Genomic DNA, 26393 nt, shown 5'->3' with positions numbered 1-26393 from the left:
TCCTATGGTCCTTAGTCTCTCTCTCACTCATGGGATAACCCTAGGTGAATAAGAGCTGGCGTGACTTGAGCTCACACTGATCTTCAGGGTGGTACCCCTGTATTCCAACATGTTTCCAAGAGGCATCTGGGTATTTGAATGCCAGACCACCAACATGGATGCCTGATCGAAAGTAGAGGTAAATTATTGCTTCTCTGAAGTGATTTCAAGTTTCTCCAACAGAACTATATGTATGTATCAAACCTTCATTTTATAGCATCCTTTTATTTACAGCAAAACAGACCAAAATACCTGCAACTAGTCTGAGCTGATTTGAAACGGCAGGTATGGGAATTCCCAGTTGAATTTGCACCAAGTTACATCTTCATACATTCCTAAGGGCAAATTTTGTGACATTTCTCATCAGAATGTTCCAGCCTGCCAGACAGAGGTGACTACTCTGATTTCAACTTGAATATTACACATAAACAAAAATAATTATCTCAATAGCAACTTGCTTAAAGAAGCGTCTTATAAACCTGAAGCACTTTAAGAACATTAAATTGGACTGATACGGACTTTTCCCCCTAATGTAGAAAGATATATATTTAAAAAAAAAAACCACAGCAGGGGCTGAAATATGTGACAAACAATTTGGAAACAGCTGTGCTGATTGCAATAGCCTCCCAATAATATACTGCTTGTATTTTCTTCTCAGTTTGATTCTTTGACTCCAGGAAGTACTAGAAAGATACAAAACATTTTTCTATGGCAAACTGCTTTTAACATGATCAATTACCTTTCCACCTTTATGCTGGGCTATGGTTTAAATTGCATGATTAATCTTTAACTCAAAGAGGTCTGAGGTGTGCTCTGTTTTCCTCCTTTTCTTTCTTTTCAAAAAGCATCTTAGAATTAAACAAAAATGTAAAAAAGGAATTCCAAATATCAACAGCAAGTGGTTTAATTTTTAGCAATTATAGATGTTAGCTTACTGAAAAGAAAATTAAGACTGTTGTGAAACAGTCTGTAATTTTTATATGTTTAAGGCTCTGGCAACCAGAATCTCCAGAATATGTTGAAACTTCTCAAATTTTGCAATCCAATTTTATGATCACAAAATCTTCCAGAAAGATATGTTAAGTGCTTACCAGGTAGTATTAAGTAGTAGTAAGTCTGGTATTTCTTACATTTTAAAAATCATCTGGAATTTGTTTTCATGTGAAGTATGATGGTAGAATTAAAACTTTCTTCTGTGTTTTTATAATTGGACAGCTAAATGACTCAACTTCATCTCCTTCTTTTCTTCTCACTGAATGACAATGCCACTGTTAAACATGGAGTGCATGTGCACAACTGTCCACAGACATGCCTCTTTTTTTCTGAAGGTTCTATTCTGTTCGTTTGACCTCTCCATTCCTATCCCCATGCCACACTGCAATAATTATAATTTTTATTCCATTATTCCTTCTTTTGCTAAATTGCTTCAGACCTTATTGTAACTCATTTATTCTTTCACATGGAATTAAAATAATCTTGTCCATTCTAGAAAAAAATAGCTCTATTATTTTTATGGGAATTGAATTACATTTTAAAATTAATTTTGGGAAAATTAGCACTTTTAATGTTGAGCTTTCCTATTCAACAACATAGCATATCTCTCCTGTATTCAAATTTTATAATTTTCTTCCTACAGATTCTTTATATTCCCCCTGCTGTGCTTTTAGTTGTCCCTCGGCTCCACAGCAGAAATACACCACCCAAGTGAACGTCAGTCCCTCCTTAGTTTCCTCTGGGAGACTTCACCAAGGCAGGCAATAAGGGTACCATCTCTGAGGGTTAAGACTGGTATGTCTAGTATTTCCTAGGCTCAGTTTCATGTTCCTGCTTCTGGTTAGCTCTCTAAACAAGGCTGTGTACTCATTTTTGGTATGCCTGTATCAATTTTTGATCCTTTTTCTCCTTCTCACTCTTGCTATGCATCATTTGGCAAGCTTTATATTTAGTCCTTTGATCAGTGCCTTGATTTGATCAGGATTGCAACCATTTCTGCCTCTCTTTTATACTGAGCCACAAAGCACATTCAAGGATATGTCCGGCTTGGGGGAAAATAGGCTGTACAGAGCTCTCTTCAGATTCCAGGCACTTTAATTCGTAGTTCTCCAACAGACAATAGAGTACATCTTACTGACTGTCTAATAAAAAGAGGAGAAATTGCTCTCTGGATGTGCTATAATTGGATCATGTCTTTACTCACATGGTATTCAATAGGGATCCAAGATGATTTAAGGTTTTTATCTCTTTATTAGTGTGAGAGAGATATAAACCACACTTAGGAAATCAGAAACTTTCCACTCCCATGATGGGGAATGGAACAAACAATTCAGATTCCACATTTATAGTAACCTTTTATGTGTCAGGTGGAGTACTTGGTGTTTTTTGAGATACTATCTGACTAAGCTTTTCAAAAGATAGCCATGAGCCCAGAATTTGAAATTTAAAAAAAGGTTATGAAAGCTTAAGTCCATGTACTGAAATTATGACAGGGGATAACTGTCATGTTCAGAGTTCTTCAGAGTCCTTCAGAGTGCACTGGTCCCCTTGCAAGTAAGAAGAGACGGGGTCCTGGGAATAGGTCCTTATGGACACTGGGGGTGTGACAGGGAGACAGCCTGGCTTCTCCAGGGCTGTACTACCCACAATGATGCCTGCTGGGTGCTGCTGGCAGCAGCCCATGAACAACATACACAAGTCAGCCAACTTGCCTCAGAGTCTCGTTACTAAACCCAGCTGACCCAGAGGCCTGTGAATTTAGAATGATAATCCCAAATGCACAGGCCACACCACAGGCACTGACAGTCACCACTAGGCCTATGACTAAGAAAGCAGGTGACCGGGTGCGGTGGCTCAAGCCTGTAATCCCAGCACTTTGGGAGGCCGAGACGGGCGGATCACGAGGTCAGGAGATCGAGACCATCCTGGCTAACACGGTGAAACCCCGTCTCTACTAAAAAATACAAAAAAAACTAGCCGGGCGAGATGGCGGGCGCCTGTAGTCCCAGCTACTCGGGAGGCTGAGGCAGGAGAATGGCGTAAACCCGGGAGGCGGAGCTTGCAGTGAGCTGAGATCCGGCCACTGCACTCCAGCCTGGGCGACAGAGCAAGACTCCGTCTCAAAAAAAAAAAAAAAAAAAAGAAAGCAGGTGAAACATTATTATTGGCTCAATGCAAGTGTCATGAGCCTTACAACAAACCTATCCTTCCAAGAATAGTTCAAACTCACTTTATGAATGAATCACCTGGTAATGGACCCAGATTGCATACAGGTATAAGAGCAGAAATCTTCCAAACCAAAGAATGGTCTACAGATGGAGACCCTCTCCATCAGGCAGCAATCATTTGGCCCGGACTGCATCTTGCCCATGCCCTTATGCCACTTGTTCCTCCTCTCTGTCTTGTAAGAGCACTGGCAGAACAAACCGCTTAGAATGTGTCTAAGACTCATCATTGGAATTGGATGGAAGAGGAAAAGCATCCCCCTGCAACCTGATTAACTAGGACCACTCAAGAGGCCTGAACGTGACAATAACTCAGAGTCAATAATAATAGTAAAATAAATGTAGCAAGTATCATTTGATGCATTTTGTTGTTAGGTACTATAAACAAATTTATCATCATTGACTTTCAAAAGAACTGCATGAGGTATATATGATTATCCTCATTTTATAGATGAGGAAAATAGGTGCTCAGGGAGATTGGGCACCTTCTCCAAGGCTGCACAGTGTAAATAACAGAAGGAAAAATTGAGTCTTCATCTGAAATTTATAACTTTAAGTTTCGTGGGTTTTGCTTGTTTGTTTGTTTTGTTCTGTTCTGTTTTTGTGACGGAGTCTTGCTCTGTCGCCCAGGCTGGAGGCAGTGGCATGGCACAATCTCAGCTCACTGCAAGCTCTGCCTCCTGGGTTCATGCCATTCTCCTACCTCAGTCTCCTGAGTAGCTGGAACTACAGGTGCCTGCCACCACACCTGGCTAATTTTTTTTTGTATTTTTAGTAGAGACAGGGTGTCACTGTGTTAGCCAGGATGGTCTCGATTTCCTGACCTCATGATCCGCCCACCTCGGCCTCCCAAAGTGCTGGGATTATAGGTGTGAGACACCACGCCCAGCCTAAATTTCGTATTCTTTACAGTACAGTATTCTGCTTTCATTCACTTTTACCATCTGCACAATTCTGAGAAGTTTAGAAAAGTTTGGTTACCTGATTTTCTAATGTAAAACATTAGAAACAGTGAATGAGAAGGAGTTGGGAGACTACTAGAAGTACAAAAACTCATGACTGAAATTGAAGGAGGAGAAAACTTTTTAAAAAACATCCCCAAACACCTAAAACACCCCCAGAAAATTCCTCAAAACAAATAACTTGGGGACAGTGAATGAAGAGGCAAATAGTTCCGTATGTCCCTCAATAATCTTTGAGGTTATCACTGGATTATGGCATTAAAAGGGTTAACCTGTATACAGTCTATGCTGCTTAAAATGTTGAGAGAATTTCCCAGAGAATTTTGGGAATTGAAGGGACGTTTAGGGATCATGATGCAGAGCTGACTTATGGACATAAATAATCGAGGTCTAGAAGGTGACAGAGTTGACTCAGCCAAGTGCTGGTCATTGGCAGAGACCAGCACAGACCTCACTTTCCACAAATCCTGGCCTAGGAGGCTAACAACTCTTCCTGGCTTCTCCCAAGGATGTTTAGTGACACCTTAGAAACTTCTCATAAATATGGACAAAGAAGAGATTCCTTGTTCGACATTGTTAAATTAGATGTCTAAATTGTACTTGTATCTTTTATCAATTGCTCATTTTTGCTCAATAAATTAGATACTAGATAAGTGCCTGCCTGAGAGATGATCATGCTCCAGTCAGAGAAACAAAGAAATAAAAGAGAAAGCACAGTGTGATAAGAAGAATGATCAGGATGAAACGGGAGCCAAGGGGGCACCGAACACAGCTAGGCTTTAGAAAGAGTCAGGCACGTTTTCCAAGACAGGTGTTTTTGCATTCAGTCTTGATGATGGATGCCTAGGGAATGAGCCAGGTGAATGAAGGAGAAAATGCCATTTTGGGTAAAGGAATAGAATCTATCATCAGGTGGAGTCTCTAGAGAAGTATCAGATATCTTACTTTGATTAGGCAAGAGTCAGCAAACTATAGTCAGCCTAATCCATTCTGTTGTTATAAATAAAGTTTTATTGGAACACCAGCCATGCTCATTTATTGACCTAGTGCATATGACTGCTTTTGCACTACATCTAGTGTCAAGTAATTGCCATCAAGACCCTATGGCCCATAAAGCCTAAAATATTTACCATCTAGCCATTTACATGAAAATATTGACTGAACCCTGGATTAGAATAGATGGAGGCAGGGGGCAGATTGCACACTGGTGGCCTGTGGGCCTCATCTAATTGCTATGCTTCATTTAGTCTTCTCATTTTCTTTTCATTTATTAGTCTAAAAGAAAATATGTTTAATATTTTAAAATTAGGAGAATTCACATAGAAAATCCAGATTTTTAACTTCTTTTGATAAATCAGATCTGTCCATTCTGTACCTACTTTTCAGCATGGCAAGAATTAGATAGAGCTAAGCAGCAGCAGTCGCCTTCAGGTGGGGAATGGGCTTTCCATTTTCCCATTGTCCTTCCCACTCTCTCCCAGCCTACTACCTTAGCCCTGTAGGAATCTAAGTTTACAAATTCCTGAAGAGGCTGGAGATAAAGGTAGTAGTGATTCAGTGAAGGGCTACGAATTATTGGTTAAGAACTTTCAACTTGATCCTGAGATGCCAGGCAGCCACTGGCCTCTGGCCTGACAAGACTGGTCTTTTAGAGAACAAGACAGATAGCAACATAAAGAATGGACTAAAAGAGACAGAGTCCAGAGGCAGTGAGATCACTTATGAGGCTTCTGAGTAAGTCCAGAAAGGATCAAGGAAGACCATAAAGTGGTATCAGAGTGAAGGTAAAGAGAAAATGGATCCTAGGAATATTTGCATGACAGCCAAGAACATAGCTGAGACTGAGATACAAGTAGGAGATCCCACAGTGCTGGAACCATGGGAGGAAAAGCATTAATATCGACCATTTCCTGAGCCCTCTTAGGGAATTCTCAACAGAGTCCTACAGTCAGTAATGCATAGGGCCTACTTTATGTGGCCAACTGATTGAACTTGTGTCAAGAGGGTTTTACATTAAATACATTGGTAGCTTTGGAGATCAGAAGTTGAAGGAGTATAGAGAGGGTCTTTGGAAGAGAGCATAAAGAAAAGTATTCTATGCCAATGGTCAGAGCCTTCCATAATAGGAGTAGAATATTAGGGTAGCTGCAGAGAGAAGGGGTTTTGTCAGGAGTCTCAGGGCCCAATGTTCATTCCAGATTTGGAAAGTCTGGTAACTGCAGAAAACCACAGATACCCAACAGGGGCTCAAAGACAGTACAAAATTGATGTGCTGCTTCCCACTCTTTCCTAATACTGTCTAGAAGACCAAAGGTGGTTCCTGATGGTGAGAGAGAGGTGGCCTTAGGACCAAACTGGCACAATGACAGGAGAATGACCATTCTTCTCAGCCTCCTTTGATACACTATAGGGGAGATATTTCTTGCCTGATGAAAAGATCCTGATGAGCCTTCAAAGATATTCTTATCTAACAGTAAGAAGTATCACCTTACAAAATTGAAATGCCACTTTCATCTATGAACACAGAAATAATATCAAAATAACTATTTATTTGAAGGAGAAATAAAGCAAGCAGATAGAATTTCCTATCTACTTGGCTTAGTGAAAGACTCAGAGGGTTTAGACCATTCCTCTGAGGAGAGAATTGGCAGTTTCCATGGAGCATCACATCAAAGGGACTGCAGAACTATGATACCCTGCATTTTGAAAATTGGGATAGCTTCCCCAATCAAGCTCATCATAACAGTGAAAATAATTTTACTGAAGAGAAAGTATTGTTCTTTAGGAACCCACACACCTCTATCTAACTCATTCAGAAGAGCTGCTGAGGCAATTTTCTAAGTCCTGTATTTTACTGATATTGTAGAGAGATGTCGAAGAATGTCCACAAGGAGTAATAGAAAGACAAGAGGAAAATCAAGGAGGTTAAAAAGAAAACACAGAAGATGCTGTCACTATAAAGATTATATAGTTTCTCAAGCAAAATCCCAGACAGGGTTCAGTTTTTGAGAGAACTTGTCATAAATGCTCTAAGCAGAGTAATTCTGTTTGTGTAAGGGGGAATAAAGAAAGAAAAAGCATTTCCAAACACTAACTAATACTTAGAAAAAAGGAAGCTTACTCAAAGCAAACCAGAACCATTATGCTTGTCTGATGAAAATGGGATTTTCAAATTTGCAAAAATTTACATTGTATACATAATGCAGACACATTTTCCATGCATAGCAGTCAAATATTAAAATCTTTACAGAAGCTTTTATTTTGTGTAATGCATGTGTACAATGTTTTGCATTGCCGTAGATAAAAATTCATCTCATGGTGTCATGCTGTGTCAATCCCAGGAAAGGCAAGTAAATCCTCATTTTACCAGGACAATAGCTTTGGGTAAGAGGATAAACTAGCTCTCATTAATCTCCACTCTTCTCCAGCTGAATCCAGAGGGCCACCCATATGGACAGCAGTTTAAGAAAGGATTCAGTGTACCCTTTTCTTTCTTGGTATCTCAGCAACTTCTGGTCCCACCAACAGAACAGGCCAAGTAATAAATACCATTTTCATCATATTTTACAGTTTACAAAGAGTGCATCTCATTAAGTTTTCACAAAGCTGCACCTGTATTTTGTTGAAGGTCAAATAGGGTAAGAAACTTGTCCAGGAACATGAGGAAGTGGCAGAGGTGGAGCTTCGACCTGGGTGTCTTTGGGTCAACTAATACCCTCCCACTAAACCCCTTATCACAGCTGTTATCTTAGCCACAGAAGAGAAGTGAGAGGCTGAGAGAATCCTTCTTCTTCTGGTAGCCCCTGCCTCCATGAGTCATGCTATAGTCCTTTTGTTCATTTGCAGGGAGCATCCTACTTTTATAAGACTTTTTTGATCTATTTCATGTGACATGTAATCCATTTATGTCACTTCAAAATATACCATATATCTGATCTATCCTAAATTCCTCCACTTTCTAGCTGAGGGGTTTTGACAAGTAGTTTAACCTCCCTGAACCTCAGTTTTCTTATCTATTAAATAGGATGAGAAGTAAGTAGAGTATAGTTGTTGGGAGGATTAAATGAGCTGGGATATGTAAATCACTTATCAGTACTAACACATAGTAAACACTGAATAAATTTTAAAATTTAAAAATCAGCAGGGGGCTGGGCTGTGTTGGGTGAGTGGAGTATTGCACCTGTGCAGAGCCCTGTGGTGGTGAGCTCAGAAAAGCGCCCGGAGGTGGTAGACAAGCACCAGGGAGGCCACGTGGATATGGGCATCCAGAACAACTCCTCAAGTGGACTCAGCGAGAACTCAGAGGGCACCAGAGTTGCTCTAGGTGGTAACCAGCCTTTGAAAAAGGAGAAACAAAAAAGGAAAAGCTACTATCCCATGACAGATAGACAACTGACCAGCAAGAGGGTCGAATTTTGGGAGACTGCACTAGCTCTCTTTTTTTTTTTTTTTTTTTTTTTGAGACAGAGTCTCACTCTGTCACCAGGCTGGAGTGCAGTGGCGCGATCTCAGCTCACCACAACCTCTGCCTCCTGGGTTCAAGCAATTCTCCTGCTTCAGCCTCCCAAGTAGCTGGGACTACAGGCGCACGCCACCATGCCCAGCTAATTTTTGTATTTTTAGTAGAGATGGGGTTTCACTGTGTTGACCAGGGTGGTCTTGAACTCCTGACCTCGTGATTGATCCACTCGCCTTGGACTCCCAAAGTGCTGGGATTACAAGTGTGAGCCGCCGTGCCCGGCCAACTGCACTAGCTTTTGAAGGCTGTAAGGAGATTTGGGATTTCTTGAAGGCTGCTGCATGTGTTTTTGATAGAAGTTATTGTGAATTCGCACAAGCAGTCATTGATGGTGCAAATGTAACATTATACATGGTGCACTTACAGAGTGCTATGATGAACTGGGGAATAGATATCAGCTTCCAATCTATTGCTTGGCAGCAGCAATCAACATGACAGAGGAAAAGAACATAGAGACTCTGAATGTTCCTCAGCCACCACCCAATTCTAGATATTAATGTCAGCTCCATTTGTGTCTTCCCACAGGCAAAACCCTCAAACTTTTGGTGTGCAGCACAGACACACTATGCCACATGCAGAGGCAGTGACTCGCAGTAAAAGGAGTGGAACTATATAGTCAGCGGTGGTTCTTTTCCGGTAGACCTCTCCCTAACAAAATGAAATTGGAAGAGCCAGAGATCCCAAAGGACTGTGCTGTACAGGTGAGAGTGAGGCAACCTTTTCAAAACCCAACGCCAGTTGAGAACTGAATTGGTCCCGTTGGCTGGTCCCCAGGCCTCTCCTGCTCCTTTTCATTGTTGCTGTCATTTCCTACTCTACGGTGTGAAATTTATTTGCACTGCTCTGAATTCCCTATGAATGGATTTAGTTCTGAGGACTTACAAGTGAAAAATTTCATCTGTGAATGAGACCAACACAAATAATTAATAAAATACAAAGAGCTAAAAAAAAAAATAGCTGGAAGCTGGTAATGAATGAGCTTGGGTGGAGGTGAACATTTACTTCTCCAATTAAACTGTGAGCTGCCAGGAGGGCAGGCCATTATTTACTTAATCTATCTGTATTTATTGTATTTCATTTATCTAATTTAATGTATTATGTATTTTACCCTTCTAAACACCATTAGGAAAATATGGTTTTCTCGCTGTAACTGTCGAGAAGGAGCATGCTTTTGTTTAGAATGTGAGCAACTAGGGAGCAGAGGCTATTTTCCTAAGGGACAACTAGATGGAGTATGGAGGGATGGAGGGATAAAAGGAGAGAAAGGGTACAGATGCACCTCCACTTATGATGGGGTTACATCCCAATAACCATGGTAAGTTGAAAATATAGTTAAGTCTAAAATGCATTTAATATACACCTAACCAGTGGAATATCATGGCTTAGCCTAGCCTACCTTAAATGTGTTCAGGTCAGTTACATTAACCTACACTTGGGCAAAATGGTGTACCATAAAGCCTAGTTTATAATAGAATGTTGAGTATCTCATATCATGTATTGAATACTGTTCCAAAAGTGAAAAACAGAATGGTTATATGGGTACTCAGTATGTTTCCTACTGAATGAGTGTCGGTAAACACTCTTGTATTTAGAGTTGACAATAGTGTAAAGTTGAAAAATCATTACGTCAAAGCATTGTACATTGGAGACCATCTGTATTATAAACACTCACTCTATAATATTTAATGTTAGTAAGATGAACTACAGAGACATATTTGAGTCATTTAAATGACTATATTTGATTATTTCTGTTAGAATAATCATTTTTTGAACTGCAAAATAATTTTATGGCATAAACTTTGGTGGTATCAGAGTTATATAACATAAAATTAGAAGACATTTTGTCAACAGTCTCATTTTATGGATGCTATGAATCAGGTCCAAGGAATGTATTTAAATATGTATTTAAAATATCATAGTCAATACTGTTTTATTTTCTCCCAGATTAATATATACAAAACTTCTTCTCGAGCAAAAATAATAATAATGTAGTTCAGTTAAGTATATATATTTTTTCCAAAAAGATTAAATCAAACAGCAGAGGAGCTACACTATTGACATTTAACTGGTTAGTCTTTTTGGGGTATATTATGACCATCTCCCTGTTTTCCTCTTACCTTTGTGGTTACATCAACAAGAGATAAGGTAATTTTTTTTTTTTTTTTTTGAGGTGGAGTCTCATTCTGTCGCCCAGGCTGGAGTGCAGTGGCGCGATCTCGGCTCACTGCAAGCTCCGCCTCCCGGGTTCCTCCCATTCTCCTGCCTCAGCCTCCTGAGCAGCCCGGACTACAGGTGCCTGCCACCACGCCCGGCTGATTTTTTGTATTTTTAGTAGAGACGGGGTTTCACCGTGTTAGCCAGGATGGTCTCGATCTCCTGTCTCGTGATCCACCCGCCTGGGCCTCCCAAGGTGCTGGGATTACAGGCGTGAGCCACCGCGCCCGGACGAGATAAGGTAATATTTAAAAATTGTAACTGACTGTAATCAGTAACCACACGGGGGAACCACTAAATAAATAAATGGTCTGTCCACCCAAATAATTTATCAATTAATAATCATAAGCTTGACAGCTTATCTGATGTCCAAACTACTGACTCAACAAGTACGTATTGAGTATCTACTAGTGCAGACAACTGTGCTGAACGATGGGATAGGTTGGTGAGGAAAACAGACATTGTCCCTGCTGGCATGGAATTTAAAATATATTAGGGAATAATAGACAATAAATGAGTAAACAAAATAGAATTACAAATTATGATAAGTGCTATGATCGGGGCATTGTATTTAGAGTTGACAATATTAAATACTTAGACATTCTTCATTATTTATCTGAAATTCAAATTTAACTGGGTGTCCTACATTTTTATTTGCTAAATCTGGCAATCCTACCAGTATGTGTGTGTGTGTGTGTGTGTGTGTGTGTGTGTGTGTGTGTAGTGGGGGGCAAAGGAGAGAGATCTACTAGCTATAATACTCTGGCAAAATTCATGCCCGGACACTCCATTTAAATTGTCATTTGACAGATGAGAAAGAGCTGTCCAGGAAAGGAAGGGGGTGGAATGGTGGGATGTTTTAGGTGGTACTGAGGGCAGAGAATTCCAGAAAAAAGAATAGCATGTTTAAAGGCCCTGAGATGTTCATTCACTCAACAAGTGTTTATTAAGAGTCTATTATGAGCCAAGCATTAGGTACTGGGGATTCAGCGGTGAGCAGAACAGAAGCACTCCTTGTCTTCTTAGAGCTGTAACTCTGAAGGACCAGTTGAGGATGTCAGGACACAGCAGCAGAGAAATCATTTTTGGCAAGGAGACGAAAGATAATCCAATTATATTATATTTACTTCCTTAGTGGTTAATATGAGGCTCAATGAAAAAACAAAAATGTGTATTTTTTGTTAATTCAACAACCATTTATCCTCAACTTGGCCTGGGGGAAAAAGAGAAAAAAAACCTGATAGATAACCTTTTGTTATCCTTTATAATAATTATCTTTGGGTTATTCATCAAGGAGATGCTTCAAACTCAATGAGAAGTGAAGTGAATTGAAATACAGAGATTTCACATTTATTTAAATAACTCCTTAAACCAAGTCATTTAAGCAGGGGAAAAAGGCAAAACCCAGAGAAACAAGAGCAGAGAACAACCACTTGTCTGGTTGATTGTGTCTCAAGAATGGCAGAGCTGCCCTAGCAATGTAACCACCTTCTAAAAAGGTGCAGGATAACCACAAGCACCTTCCATTTTAGTGAACTGTCTTTTTGCTCTGAACATGCCCATTTATTTGGGGTGAAGAAATGATTCTTGTGGATAAGAGCACAAAGCCTTTTCTTTTATCACAGAAGCTAAGGTAGATTCTTTCTGCCTTGACTATTACCGGTGAGATTTTTCAGATAAGATCAATTTTGTTAATGATAATGCAGTTCATGGGGAAAAATAATCAGAGTTTAACTCTCAGGCCCTGGATTGAGTTTACTAAGTGAAAATTTGAGGGAGAAAATGGAATTCTGATTTATAGCTCCTTTTAGAATTTGATCGTTTGAAAAATAATTAAAAATAAATTCATATTCCAATGTTTTTTCTGAATATTATAGACTTTGCTTACAGTATATTTCTTTGGAAATGCTGTTACCTAAGATTATTTATCAGTTAATAGTTTAAAACAAAATCTGGTAGGATGATTAAAATATAATTAATAATTCAGAGACTAGTTATGTCAAACTAATTTTAAATACACAAGAAGTTTATTTTTCCAGCTTGTTGCTATATTTTGGGAATCTTGATATTTTATTTAGTATACTTGCTATAACTCTCAGATTCATATCAATTGCAAATTTGACAAGCCTGCAATCTGTCCCATGATTTCAGTCACTGGTAAAAATATTAAACAGGATAAATCATTAAATAGAGCTCTTTGCAAAGCTACTAGAAACACTGAATTTTATTGCTAAATAAATCAATACCCAATTACTTAATTTTGCCTACATCTAACTCTAACTCCTTCAAATTAGTCCACAAGTTACTGATGAGAGGGCAAGTGCCTTGCATAAATCCAAACAAAACTTAGTAGGGATTAAAAATAATCCCTGGATTTGGGTCAAAAATTCTAATGCACTTTAAAAAATATAGACGTAAACTTGTTCACAGGAGAGCAACTACAATGATGAAGGGAATCAGAATGTTATCTTACATAGAACTGAAGTAGGAACTTGCATAGGAGACAACATTTAATTCTTTTTGATAGTTTTACTTTTTCTATTATTTAAACGACTTTCATATCAAGGAGAGGGTACTCTTGTTCAATATTATAGGTGGCAAATTCAAATTTCCACAGGGGTTGGGCAGGCAATGTGAGTGAGAAAAGTCTCACTCTTTCACATTTCCTTTCATAGAGACATAAGCACAAAATATATTGCCTTTCCTCTTATCTCTTTCATAAAAAGCCACTGTTCAAACTCAATACTCCATAGCAAATGGTCCCTAGGCTCAGTTTGGAGGTGTTGTGCCTGGGTTAAGGGGAGGGATAGCCACTTCTTAATGCCAGCTTAATTGTTGTCAGAGGAGATGTATCTACAGTCTCCCAATATTCCTACATCTTCCAGTTTTTTCAAAAGAAACTGGAAATCTGGATTTTTATGTTAGTTCTCTTGATTTTTTAAAATTTGGACAATAAATTTATATTTTTCTTAAAAAAACACTTCACTAGTCAATACTGGGCAGGTGCAACAACACATAGGCTGCTCCTGACTCTATGATTCCCAGAGGCTGGACCAGAACGAATGACTTGAAGATATAGCGAAGTAGGCAAGAGATGAGTGTAAGGAAGCACCTGTTGCTCCTCAACTGCCCGCCTTCTCCTGAGATCATCAGATCTAAGCAGAGCAACCTCATGTGATCATATTGGATATCATTTATATCTATGACTGGATTATAGAACTTTAACTCCTTGTCTCACTTTGAGAGTCAATGGTTCCAAATAAAGCATTCTCTGGGGATTCAGGGTAGAAAATCAGTGGCTGGAAAGTTCTTGAGAGTGTTTGCCCAAAAGGTAGAATATGATCTCAGCTTTGCAAAATGATTGCCATTTGGAGGCAGATGACTTAGAGGGAATTTCTGGTTGACAAAACAGCAGACACAAAAGAGTAAAGGTGGAAAGGAGAGTGGCCTGGCATGGGGGTCACAATGAAAAGATTCTAATGGAATGGAGGATTTATGGCAATTAAGCCTGGGGGTCACAACTGGCCATATCCAATTATGTTTGGCTATCACATGTTTTAAAATAAAAATTGAACCTGAGGCACTTTTGGAGGGAATGTACCCTCCACTTACCTACTGACCCCATCACTTCTTTTCTTGTATCCTGGACCACGACACAGTAACATTACCCAACTGATCCCCAAAATTCTTAGATCTTCCACCCCAACAATAAATTTTGATTTTATGGAAATTTATTTTCTTGAGACAAGTTTATGGTACATATATTGAATACCTCTTGAACATTATTACATGGTTGGTAATTTGGAACTTAAAGAAAAAATAATATAAATGATAAATTTGAGGTTTGGGTTGCAGCTAGAGGAAAGTTTCATTATATTTTTGGAAGTCCACACATTAAGTGATAAATCTCATATTTGTTTGATTTTATAAGCTGTTCCTATGGTTTGGGAGATGGATGTAACTGTTCTACAAACATGGACACAATTCCGAGCAGGGGTATTAGGGCTCTGTCAGGTCTGGTTAGGCCTATCCTGTTCCAAGTCACCAAACTAATCAGTTAAACAACTGGTTGGTTGGCGAAAGATTTCACTTTTCAGTCAATTGTCCTGGCATCAGAGACACATGCATTCCTAGAGTTTTACTCTCATCACTTAAAGTCAAGTTTTGCTGTCACACAAATGCCTTATGCCTTTTACAAACATCCTTTCATTGGATTCTTACTATGTTCCTATCCATTCATTCATTAATAGATAGAGACCTACTAACAATAAAGAGTCAACTATTATGCTAGGGTGGTCAGGATACAGCGTAAATACAACTTACAACATCTATTAGGTGAGCAGGGAGATTATTTCATTCCAATTAAAAATGCATTTATTTCTTAAATCATTTTTTATTACAGAAGTAAAAGAGTAATGTATTTTCTGCCTTAAAGATTAAGGCAATGCAAACGTATATAGAGTAAAAATCCTTTTACTTACATTTATATGCATTTCTATACAGATATAATTTTTATATAAATACTATTATACACTATACATTTTTCAGAAACTTCATTTTTTAACTTAAAATGTCTTAGAGGATTTTTCAGGCCATAGATTTTTTTTTTTTTTTTTTTTTTTTTTTTTTTTTTTTTTTTTTTTTTTTTTTTTGAGACGGAGTCTCGCTCTGTCGCCCAGGCTGGACTGCAGTGGCCAGATCTCAGCTCACTGCAAGCTCCGCCTCCCGGGTTTACGCCATTTTCCTGCCTCAGCCTCCCAAGTAGCTGGGACTACAGGCGCCCGCCACCTCGCCCAGCTAGTTTTTTGTATCTTTTAGTAGAGATGGGGTTTCACCATGTTAGCCAGGATGGTCTCAATCTCCTGACCTTGTGATCCGCCCGTCTCGGCCTCCCAAAGTGCTGGGATTACAGGCTTGAGCCACCGCGCCCGGCCTAGGCCATAGATTTTTTTAAGGCTCCAAAGTATGCCGTTGTTTGTATGTAGCACAATATATTTAATCTTTCTTAGAGACATTTTGACTATTTACATTTTTTTGTTATTACAGTGATATAATGTGTAAATATCTTGTTGATGTAAGCAAATATTTTGTAAGGTAGATTGCTAGAAGTACCTTCACTGAGCACATTTAAAATTTTGGCTGATACTGGCAAAAATATTCTTGAAAACATTGAACATATCTATAGCTATACACACACAAGATCTATAAAATACTGTCTATTTCTTTATTGTTTCTAGGATTCGAAGTTTATTTAGGAAGACTGTTAATATTCTAAAATTCTAAAACATGCTTCCAATTTTTGTAGTTTTTCTTAACATTTAGCTCTATAATCCTAGTTTCATTTTAGGAATAATGTGAATTAGGCATTTAACTTTTCTCCCAAAGGAACAGCCCATTGCCCCATACTATTTATTAAAGCATCTAATCTGTTGCCTTTATATTGGAAGAACAATTTGGCTTGAGTTTCACATTCTTTCCCTCAGAAGTGAAAATGTGCTGCCTTTCCATCTTCTGAAATTGAATGTCACTGTGGTCAGGTCGAAGGCCAATCTGATTATTTCTGCTCTTGTAAGTGACTTGAATTTTCTGCCTATATGCTTCCATAACCCTTTCTTTAAGCTTGAAATTCAGTAACTTTTTCAGATTATCTTATGCTGTTGATGGTTCCAAATGAAACTTTCCTGGAATCTAGTGGGTCCTTTATGTCTATCTATTTATTACATTGTTTCGGGAGAATATTGTTTTACGTCATGTTCTTATGATATTTTTCCACGTGTTTTCTTCTTCAAAACCATCCAACTATCTGTCATTCATTTCTATCAGATTCTCTGGAGTCATTATATCTTTGTTCTTTTCTACTTTGTTTTGTGTTATTTCCCCAAATGCATCTTCTATGTATTTAACAATATTTTCACAATATTTTCAGAGAAGTTCATTGTATTTTTGCGGCTTCTAGGGTGTCTTTTGTCTCTTTCGTGATTTTATTTATCTCTCCAACTTTTTCCCTGAGTATTGCCAGCACACTTTTCATCTCCCTTAATTATTTTACATCTCTTCTACAAAATTTTGAATCTTTACTCCGAACATTTTTGTCTACTTGATACTTAAGAGCATTTGCTTGATGTTTATTACTTTACATACACACACACACACACACACGTATGCACACACACACATATAGAAAGACACAGACAGAGAGATCCATATTTTCTGTAAGTCCTTCAGAATAATGGAGAACTCTTTGTCTACAATTTCTCTGAAATACTTTGATATATTTATTTGGGGATAATGGGCTCTTCTTTGGCTTAAATTCCCTCCATTATTTATAAAAAATTACTTTGCAGTTTTCATGAATATGTACTACTCCCTCCTTTTTGTTTATAACTCATCTTTTTAAAAGCCTGACTATTATTTAAATAATAGTACAGGGAAAGGGGTGAAATAGGGTAGAGTAAGCTGAGGCTGACTGCTCTTTTAATTTGGGTTTTGTCCTGGTTATCCATTGTTGCAGAGCAAACCACCCCACAACTGAGTGGCTTAAAATAACTATCAGTTATTTTGTTCACATTTCTGCAAATTGGGCAGGATGCAGTGGGTCCAGCTCATTTCTGCTCCACATGGTATCAGCTGGGGCAGCTTGAATGGGGTTGTAGGATCCACTTCAAAGATGGATCGCCCACATGTCTGGCAAGTCTTGCTGGCTGTCGCTCCCTCTCCAGGTGGAACTCTCCACAGACTGATTTGGCTTCCTCACAGCAAGGTGGCTGGGTTCCAAGAGTATGTTCTCTAAGCGAGAGGAAGTGGAAGCTGCTAGTTACTAAAGGCCTGGACCTGGAAACTGGGACAGCATCCCTTCTTCTGTATTCTATACATTGAAGGTGGGGCATAGATCCATTTCTGGATAGGAGTGTCAATGAATTTGGGGGCTATGTTTTAAAACTGTCACAGGCTGTCTTAAGCATCTGTCACCAAATCTGTTACTTCCTTGCTATTGGGAATACATCCTTTTGTAGTCTATGGCATTCAAATTGAGGCGGCATAGAGAAAAGCCCCCGAAGTTGTGGATGAATTATGTTTTAATTTGAAAATTTCTGCTTTTCTTCCATACAAATAACCTCCAGCAGAGTCCTTGGCTAGGAAACAAGAATGTGTCAGCATGATTTCTATTTGGCTGCTGTTTTGAGGGGTCAGATTATTTCCCCCATTTGCCCCTGACCCATCCACCTGATCTTAACTGCACTCTAAACAACAGAATATTGGATGCTCCTTTTGGTAGTGTGATGTGCTGTCAGGTCTGAGAGAAACAGACTTGGCTCAGCATCTTCCCGTCTTTCGTTTAAGATTTCACATTATTCAGCAGCAATATTTCATACTTTATAGTTTACTTAATACTTAAATATTTAATACTTAAATATTTCATAGTTTATAGTTTGGAGTTGTGAATACTTTCCTGTTTCAAGAGCTATGTTTTTTTCTATTTTTCAGTGTTTTTCTTAGTTTTAGTTTGTTTTCAGGGAGTCTAGTAGAATAAAACTATTTTATCCTGTCTTAAGCAGAAGCTCTACATGATCTGTAGAATCAACTTAAAAATATTTGTTGTGATTTTAGAAGTGAGTTTACACTGAAGATACAGTTTACTTGTGGGAGAATTGAATTTTGAATCTCCTCATCCTGTCTCATAGTAGGTCTTACTGTTTGTGGTATCTTTTTGGTCCTTTACTACATTTAAAATTTTTCTTCTCAGATATCTTGTACATTTGTTATTTAATGTTATTCTATTTGTGTTAGATTTTTAAGATGCTATTGTGAATAAAACTATTTTCCATTACATGTTATCATTAATTATTGCTGAAGTCCTAGAAAGCTATTGATTTTTGTCTGTCAGTCATCTGTCTAGCCAGATTTCTGATTTCTCTAATATTTTGCCATTTAAGTCTCTTGTATTTTCTAAGTAGACAATCATATCAGCTCATCTATTAAGTATTTTATTTTGATTTTCCCAGTTTTAAATTTTTAAATATTTTTATAGATTTAGGGGGTACAAGTGCAGATTTATTACATGTGTATATTGCATAGTTGTGAAGCCTAGGCTTTTAGTGTATCCGTCACTCACATGGTGAACATTGTACCTAATAGGTAATTTTTCAGCCTCATCACCTTCCACCCTTCCACTTTTTGGAGTCTCTAATGTTTATTATTCCACTCTTTATGTCCATGTATACCCATTATTTAGCTCCCACTTATAAGTGAGAATAGAAGTGCAAAGCACTGGGGAATGAGATAATCTCCTGAGACCTCTATTTCCCCATCTCTGCAGGAGACAGTGAGCCTGACAACATGCAGAGTACACCACTACTATAACCTACAAACAAGCAGTATTTGAGCAAGCCACTACACTAAGGCTATCTATAACCAAGGAATTCATACAGAGCCTTAGCCCCCACCCCCAAGATCACAAATTAGCAAAGCCAAATGACCCTACCCAACATACGCAACAGTCACACCTTCAAGGGGAAAAATAAAATCCCATTAAAATGAATGTAAATTCAAAAATAAGAAGTGACAGTTTCTCCATACAAGAAGGAACCAGCGTAAGAATTCTGGCACTGTGAAAAAACAGTGTTGTAACACCCCTCAAGGATCACACTAGCTCTCTAGTGATGGATCCCAACCAAAATGAAGATTCTAAAATGACAGATAAAGAATTCAAAACATGGATCATAAGGGAGTTCAATGAGATCCCAGGGAAAGTTGAAAACCAATACAAAGAAATCTGAAAAACAATTCAAGATGTGAATGAAAAATCTACTACAGAGATAGATATTTAAAGAAAGCCCAAAACTCTGGAAATGAAAAATTTACAGAAGGAATTACAAAATACAGCTGAAAGCTTTAACAATAGATTAGACAAAGCAGAAAAATTTCAGAGCTTGAATACATATCTTTTAAATTAACCCAGTCAAACAAAAATAAAGAAAAAAGAATTTAAAAACTGAACAAAGCCTTTGATAAATATGGATTTTCCTATTTTAAATATCTATGATTTATATTTCAAATTTCAGCTTATCCCTGTTTTGTACATATAATAGCCATTTATATTGACCTTGGTAACTATATATGTTTTGGGCTTTAGTTTTCTATAGTGTTGTTTCCCCTTAAAGTTGATCTTATCTGCTTTCAAAATCTATACCTTTAGCACAACACACATCTAAAATCTCAACAGATTTTTATTTTTTAAAGGTGAGAATAGATATGTATACTAAAGCTGCCATCTTGATGAAATGAGAAAGCCAACTTAAAGAGGTTGGCTGACTTGCTCGTTGATATAAAATGAGTAAATAATAAAGTCAGAATCCAGACTGCCAACCCAACCTTTACTTCTCCGTGAAGAAGTAAAACACACACTATCCACATCTGAAGTGTGTTCTAAGATTAAAGTTTTTCCATGAAAACTTTTATTAGAATTACTAATGAAAAGAAAGTCAGCTGCATACATGGGTGTATTTTTCTACTTTTCATAACTTTTTCTTATAAATATGCTAATGAAAAGGCAAAAAGTGAACAACTATAAGAACAATAAACAAAGTCTGAAAATGTAAATAGTCAACTGTTACGTAAGTAAGAATTAACTCTGCCAAGAAGATTTTCTGAGCTCCATAAAAAGCAAAGTAGGTGGGTGAGAATGGGAATGGGGGGTAAAAATGAAAAAGGATAAACCTCAAAACATATTACGGTAAGAATTTAATTTAATGGCCCAAACTATCACATGCTCACCTTAACATCATTAGATCAAATTTTACCATTCAACTGCCATTCTGAAAATAAGCCATTTGGCACAGACTTTAGAATTTGACTTTCATATATCCAATTTGAATTAATTGCCTTTAGAAAAAACAGATGAAACTACATTATGATTCTGATACTGCAGGATAATGCCAGGAAGAGGGGAGTCTAAGTTCTATGTGAGTCATTTCATCTAATAATTAGTGGACATTCACTCTAACTTTTGAAATGAGAAACTCTTGCTATTAATCCATGAAGAACATCTAAATGGTGAAAGAATTTCTTCCTTTTTCCTTCAATACTGCCTGCCATTCTGGCAATGGGAAAAATGATGTATTTGAGGACCCCTGGGGCAGGAAAATTGATAAGAGCTCCTGACTTCTTTCCTATAAACAACCAATATTTTAAAGCTATTAACAAGGAACTGGGCATTCAAAGACAGTTCATTTATCTTCCAATAGCTGGCAAGAGTGTCAGGCCCTGCAGTCAGGCACAGAAAAATGGGCCCAGAGTTCACCCTTTATTGCTGAACAGCTGCTCTTTCCCAAGGTTTTAATCAGATTCCCTAAGTATCCCATGCCCCAGTAAGGCAGAGCCCACATAAAACTGGCAATAAGCCTACCATGTAAATTCATTACAAAGCTCAAGTAATATGAACAGATTATATCCGCCAGGCCAAGAGAGAGTTTTTAATTTAGACCAAAATTATTATTGCATATTGATTTGGCCCCTTGTTCTCTGGAAAGTTTTTCTTAGAAAAAACTCAGACTTGGTCACCTGAAATAAAAGACATTTTCTTGGTTGTTCAGAATGAGAAGTCAGGTTTAAGTGTATTAGAAAGAAAATATGTCTTCAGATGAAATATTCTTAATTCAGAGCTCCTGAAACTATTTATAGAGTTTTGTCTTTTTGTTTAGCTGCACCCACCCTCCAACCCCTGAAGTGAGAGCCACAGCTTCCTTTAACTCTTTTGACTTCTGACCCAAAAGCTTCATATGCAGTAGTTTAGATTATGTTATTAGAAGTGAGTGTGGCAACTTTTGAAAATCTTTCCTTGCATGAGGCAGAAGTCAAGATTGGTTCTCATAGACAGCCTGATGCCTAGCTATCGACTACTATCTGTTAGTAGGCACCAGCGTGGCCATTCATGCCACCAGTTACAACAGAGGGAATGAGAAGGAATCACTATGAACCCCAACCAGATATTAAAGGACATTAGATAGAGACAAATGACACTAACGCATCATGACAAAAGTACACTGTATTAATGAGAAAAAGGATTGGGTAGTCATAAAAGAATCACAGAATCAAACACTGCTAGTCTTCTTCCCAGCTTTGTGTAGCATTGAGAGGGCCAAATTTTATCATATTACTAAAAGTGAGTAGTTTTTAATTATCCTGAATGTTGGTATGGATTTAGGAGGTCATTACCAAGCACCTCAAAATTTCAACGACCCATTGGATAAACAACAGCTTTTGTGTGAAGGATGAGGATAAACATCTGACACATCAGTCTACCCTTCATCTGTCCCTATGTGGGTTTACCATACAACCCTCTGATATTATTTGCTTTTGTATGCAGGCCCGCCTACGGGAAAGGCTGCTTTTATCATGTGGTGTTTGGGGTACTTGAAATCCAGATGACAGTAATTTTCTGTGGTGAATTAATAAAGTGGATGCTGATTATAATTCATCTTCTTAAGTACCTTGACAATAGAAAGAAAATGAACTGATCATACAAGCATGGATATTCCAGTCCCTGGGCCGGCCGGCCTGCCTTCCTTCCTTCCTTCCTTCCTTCCTTCCTTCCTTCCTTCCTTCCTTCCTTCCTTCTCTTTCTTTTCTCTTCCCCTTCCTCCCTCCCTCCCTCCCTTCCTTCCTTCCTTCCTTCCTTCCTTCCTTCCTTCCTTCCTTCCTTCCTTCCTTCCTTCCTTCTTTCTTTCTTTCTTTCTTTCTTTCGTTTTTTGAGATGTAGTCTTGCTCTGTCTCCCAGGTTGGAGTGCAGTGGCATAATCTTGGCTCACTGCAAGCTCCACTTCCCGGATTCACGCCATTCTCCTGCCTCAGCTTCCCGAGTAGCTGGGACTACAGGTGCCTGCCACCATGCCTGGCTACTCTTTTGTATTTTTAGAAGAGACGGGATTTCACCTTGTTAGCCAGGATAGTCTCGATCTCCTGACCTCATGATCCACCTGCCTTGGCCTCCCAAAGTGCCGAGATTACAGGCATGAGCCACTGCGCCTGGCCCTGTAATTTCTTAGTTTATTATGTTAGCACCTTGGTTCCACTTCTGCCTCATGTGTATTGTATTTAGTGCAAGTCATTCTCTTAGTACATGGCTGGCTATATTGGGCCCAGACTAGAAACCATCACTGGGCACTCCAAACTAGAGAGATAACATTTCAAACAGGGGGATAAAATGAATGAGGAGCTACTATGACGGAGTGATGATATATAGCAGAAGACAGAATTACCTTCTTCAACTTTCTCTCAAAACTGATTTTAGGCCGGGCATGGTGGCTCATGCCTGTAATCCCAGCACTTTGGGAGGCCAAGGCGGGACAATTGCTTGAGCCCAGGAATTCCAGACCAGCCTAGGCAACATGGTGAAACCTTGTCTTTACAAAAAATATAAAAATTAGCCTGGTGTGGTGGCATGCGCCTGTGGTCCCAGCTACTCAGGAGACTGAGGTGGGAGGATCCCTTGAACCTGGGAGGTGGAGGTTGCAGTGAGCCAAGATTGTGCCACTGCATTACAGCCTAGGCAACAGAGTGAGACCTTGTCTCAAAAACAAAACAAAACAAAACAAAATAAAACTGATTTGTTGCCAGAAAAATCATCTCAAAGTCATCTGTGCACGTAAAGAAAGATTTTTAGAGCATCTCCATTACACAGCGTAACAACAGCTGATGTGGCAGAAAATGTCCCTTGTGTACCACCCACAGAGGTAACTTCTCCCCAGAAACTGGAGAGAACTGAACAGGTGGATTCCTAGTGTGGGTTGTAAATCTAACAATAAGAGAACATGAGGATGTCAGAACAGAGTAAGAGAAACTAGGAAGACAAAGTGAAAGATGAAGGAGAGCCTCCAGAAAGAACATGACATGTCTACAATTGGAAACACCAAATCCACAAAGAAGAGAGCCTAAAATTCTGGAGAGAAAAATGGAGGGGCCCCAAGGAAGATACTTTACCAGTTTCCTAATAAATAGGTATTCTTTGCACAGTCTGAAATTGTTAAGGACTACCTACAGTCTCATAGCAGATATACACTGATTTCAGCATTTCCTTACCAAATTAAAAAGGATTATCTGTTGTCACAGTTTTTTGTATCATTTTGAGAAGGATTCTGGTGAAGGTAGCTATTGGAGTGAAAATTGGATTGCTCTAATAAACAGGTCTTTTGCTGTGTCTCCACTTTCCCCCGACTTTCTCTATACACATTATTTCTCCCTCCATGACCATTCAGTGTCCCCCTTCTTTAAATATTGTAGTGGATTATGAGTAATTGTTTCTAACTTATTTTGCCCGCCACTCCCATTAACTGTCATCACTATTATTGTCATAGTCATTCCTTATTAGATTCATGAATGTTTCCACCAATTTCTCTGCTCAACTTTCCTTGCTTCTCCCTTATTCTGAGTTTAGTTTCCTATTTCTACTCAGTTATATTCTTCAGAAATCCTATCATTGATGAGTGGTAAAGTACCTGAAAATGTATTAATCTTATTCTTAAATGATATTTTAGTTGAATTTAGAACCTGGCCTGTCAATAAATTTCCTGCAATACTTTGAACCTATTATTCCTCTATCCTCTAGCAGCTAAGCAGCTATTGTTGCCAATGAGAAAACTATTGCCATCCAAATTGTAAGTAAGTGTAAGTAATCCTTATTGGAAATAAACTATCTCTCCTCTCTGATTGCTTTTAAAATTTCTTCTTTCTCTTTGGTGATCTCACATTTCACAACAATAATCAATCAAATGTTTTCTTTGTCTTGCTTCCTCAAATATCTTATAAAGCTTTTCGCCTCCTCTAGGTGAAGGCTCAATCACTTGAGGTCTGGGGCTGCTTGATTCATGACTCACTGTTCCTCAAATAGACCCTTTAAAATTAAAAACACAACAAAATAAACCTAAAAACTGTAATGTATTTGAATGTGAACTAGTGTTAATTTATCCAGCTCTAGACATAATGTGATGTTTCCATTTATCTCTTTAATTTGGGAAAATTATCAACCATTATCATTTGAAAACATTGCCACAATTCAATTCTCTTTAGTTTCTCCTTTTGAAATTTTTTTTTTTTTTTTGAGACAGAGTCTGGCTTTGTTGCCCCAGCTGGAGTGCAGTGGCTGGATCTCAGCTCACTCCAAGCTCCGCCTCCCAGGTTCACGCCATTCTCCTGCCTCAGCCTCCCCAGTAGCTGGGACTACAGGCGCCTGCCACCACGTCCGGCTAGTTTTTTGTATTTCTTAGTAGAGACGGGGTTTCACCGTGTTAGCCAGGATGGTCTCGATCTCCTGACCTCGTGATCCGCCCGTCTCGGCCTCCCAAAGTGCTGGGGTTACAGGCTTGAGCCACCGCGCCCGGCCGTCCTTTTGAGATTTTTATTGATGAATTCTGGATTTTTAAAAAGTACTATACTCCATATCTCTTAACTAGCCTTTCATATTTTTTTATCTGTACTACATGCTGGGCCATTTGTCAACTTTATTTTCTGTTTCATCGGTGGGTTTAATATGACATTTATGTCATTCCCTTTAGTTTTTAATGTCAATATTTGCACTTTTCATTTTGAAAAGTTCTTTTTTTCCTTTTATCCCATTCTTTTCTGATTTTTCCCCACTCCGCCATTTACCTCTTTAGTCTTTTTAGTGTGCTCATTTGATAATCTTTCTCATAGTTTTGTATTTTTTTGTTTAGTTCTTTAGGGTGCTTGTTCTTCTGATTTACTTTTGTTTTGCTTATCTCCTTTCTTTCCTTCCTTTACTCAACATGGTGGAGTTATTCTCTTTGTGGCCTGTACATTTTTTATTGTGAGCTCATTTTCAGAAAAGATTGTGTTTTTTAAGTGGGATTTCTATGTACCTGGGAAGCGAAAGTATCACTTCAGGGCAGTTTCAGTGTATTTGGAAATAGGAAGAGGGGATATGGCTGGGGCAGTTGTTTCAATAGTCCTGAAAACTCTCCACGTTAATTTATTGGCTTACATTTCCTGTATCATAACTGCCCAGGCTAGAGATTTTGACTTCTCAAATTCCAGATAGATGGCAAGTTTCATCGCTATTTCTTAAGGCTGCTCTACACAATCTGTGTGACTGAAGGAACACTTTGAAATTGCAGGCCTTATTCAAAGAGCTTTGATCAAGATGTATTACTATGAGCGAACATTTATACATATCAGAACAGGGTTCTGATTTCCATATGGAAATGGGATTCCAGCTCCAAAACCTCTGGGCAGTATATGCTATGTAAAATCACATGGCCACTGACAGTGGCAGCTTCCCACTCTTGCTGTGATTTTTCCCTTGTTTCTCACACTTGGAGAACTTCCTTTTCTCTCCTTCAAAATCAGCTCTACAGTTAGTAATGTTTGCTTTTTAAAATAAAGCCTTTCTTTGAGTTTTTAGTGCATAGGGCCTATCATTTTAATCCA

General features: G+C 38.5%; 1 protein-coding gene and 1 pseudogene across 1 annotated transcript in view; one reads left to right on the top strand and one right to left on the bottom strand.

The window, feature by feature from the left end:
- The window catches only part of LOC119625611 (ubiquitin domain-containing protein 2-like), a 44666-nt pseudogene extending 33937 nt beyond the window's left edge, over positions 1-10729 (top strand).
- SLC9A9 (solute carrier family 9 member A9) overlaps positions 1-26393 on the bottom strand; it is a 592312-nt gene that overhangs the window by 352618 nt on the left and 213301 nt on the right. The gene's annotated exons all lie outside the window — the stretch shown is intronic.

This window comes from Chlorocebus sabaeus, chromosome 15 (genome assembly GCF_047675955.1).
Source record: "Chlorocebus sabaeus isolate Y175 chromosome 15, mChlSab1.0.hap1, whole genome shotgun sequence".
Lineage (NCBI taxonomy): Eukaryota > Metazoa > Chordata > Mammalia > Primates > Cercopithecidae > Chlorocebus > Chlorocebus sabaeus.
This window is presented reverse-complemented; position numbering and strand designations above follow the sequence as displayed.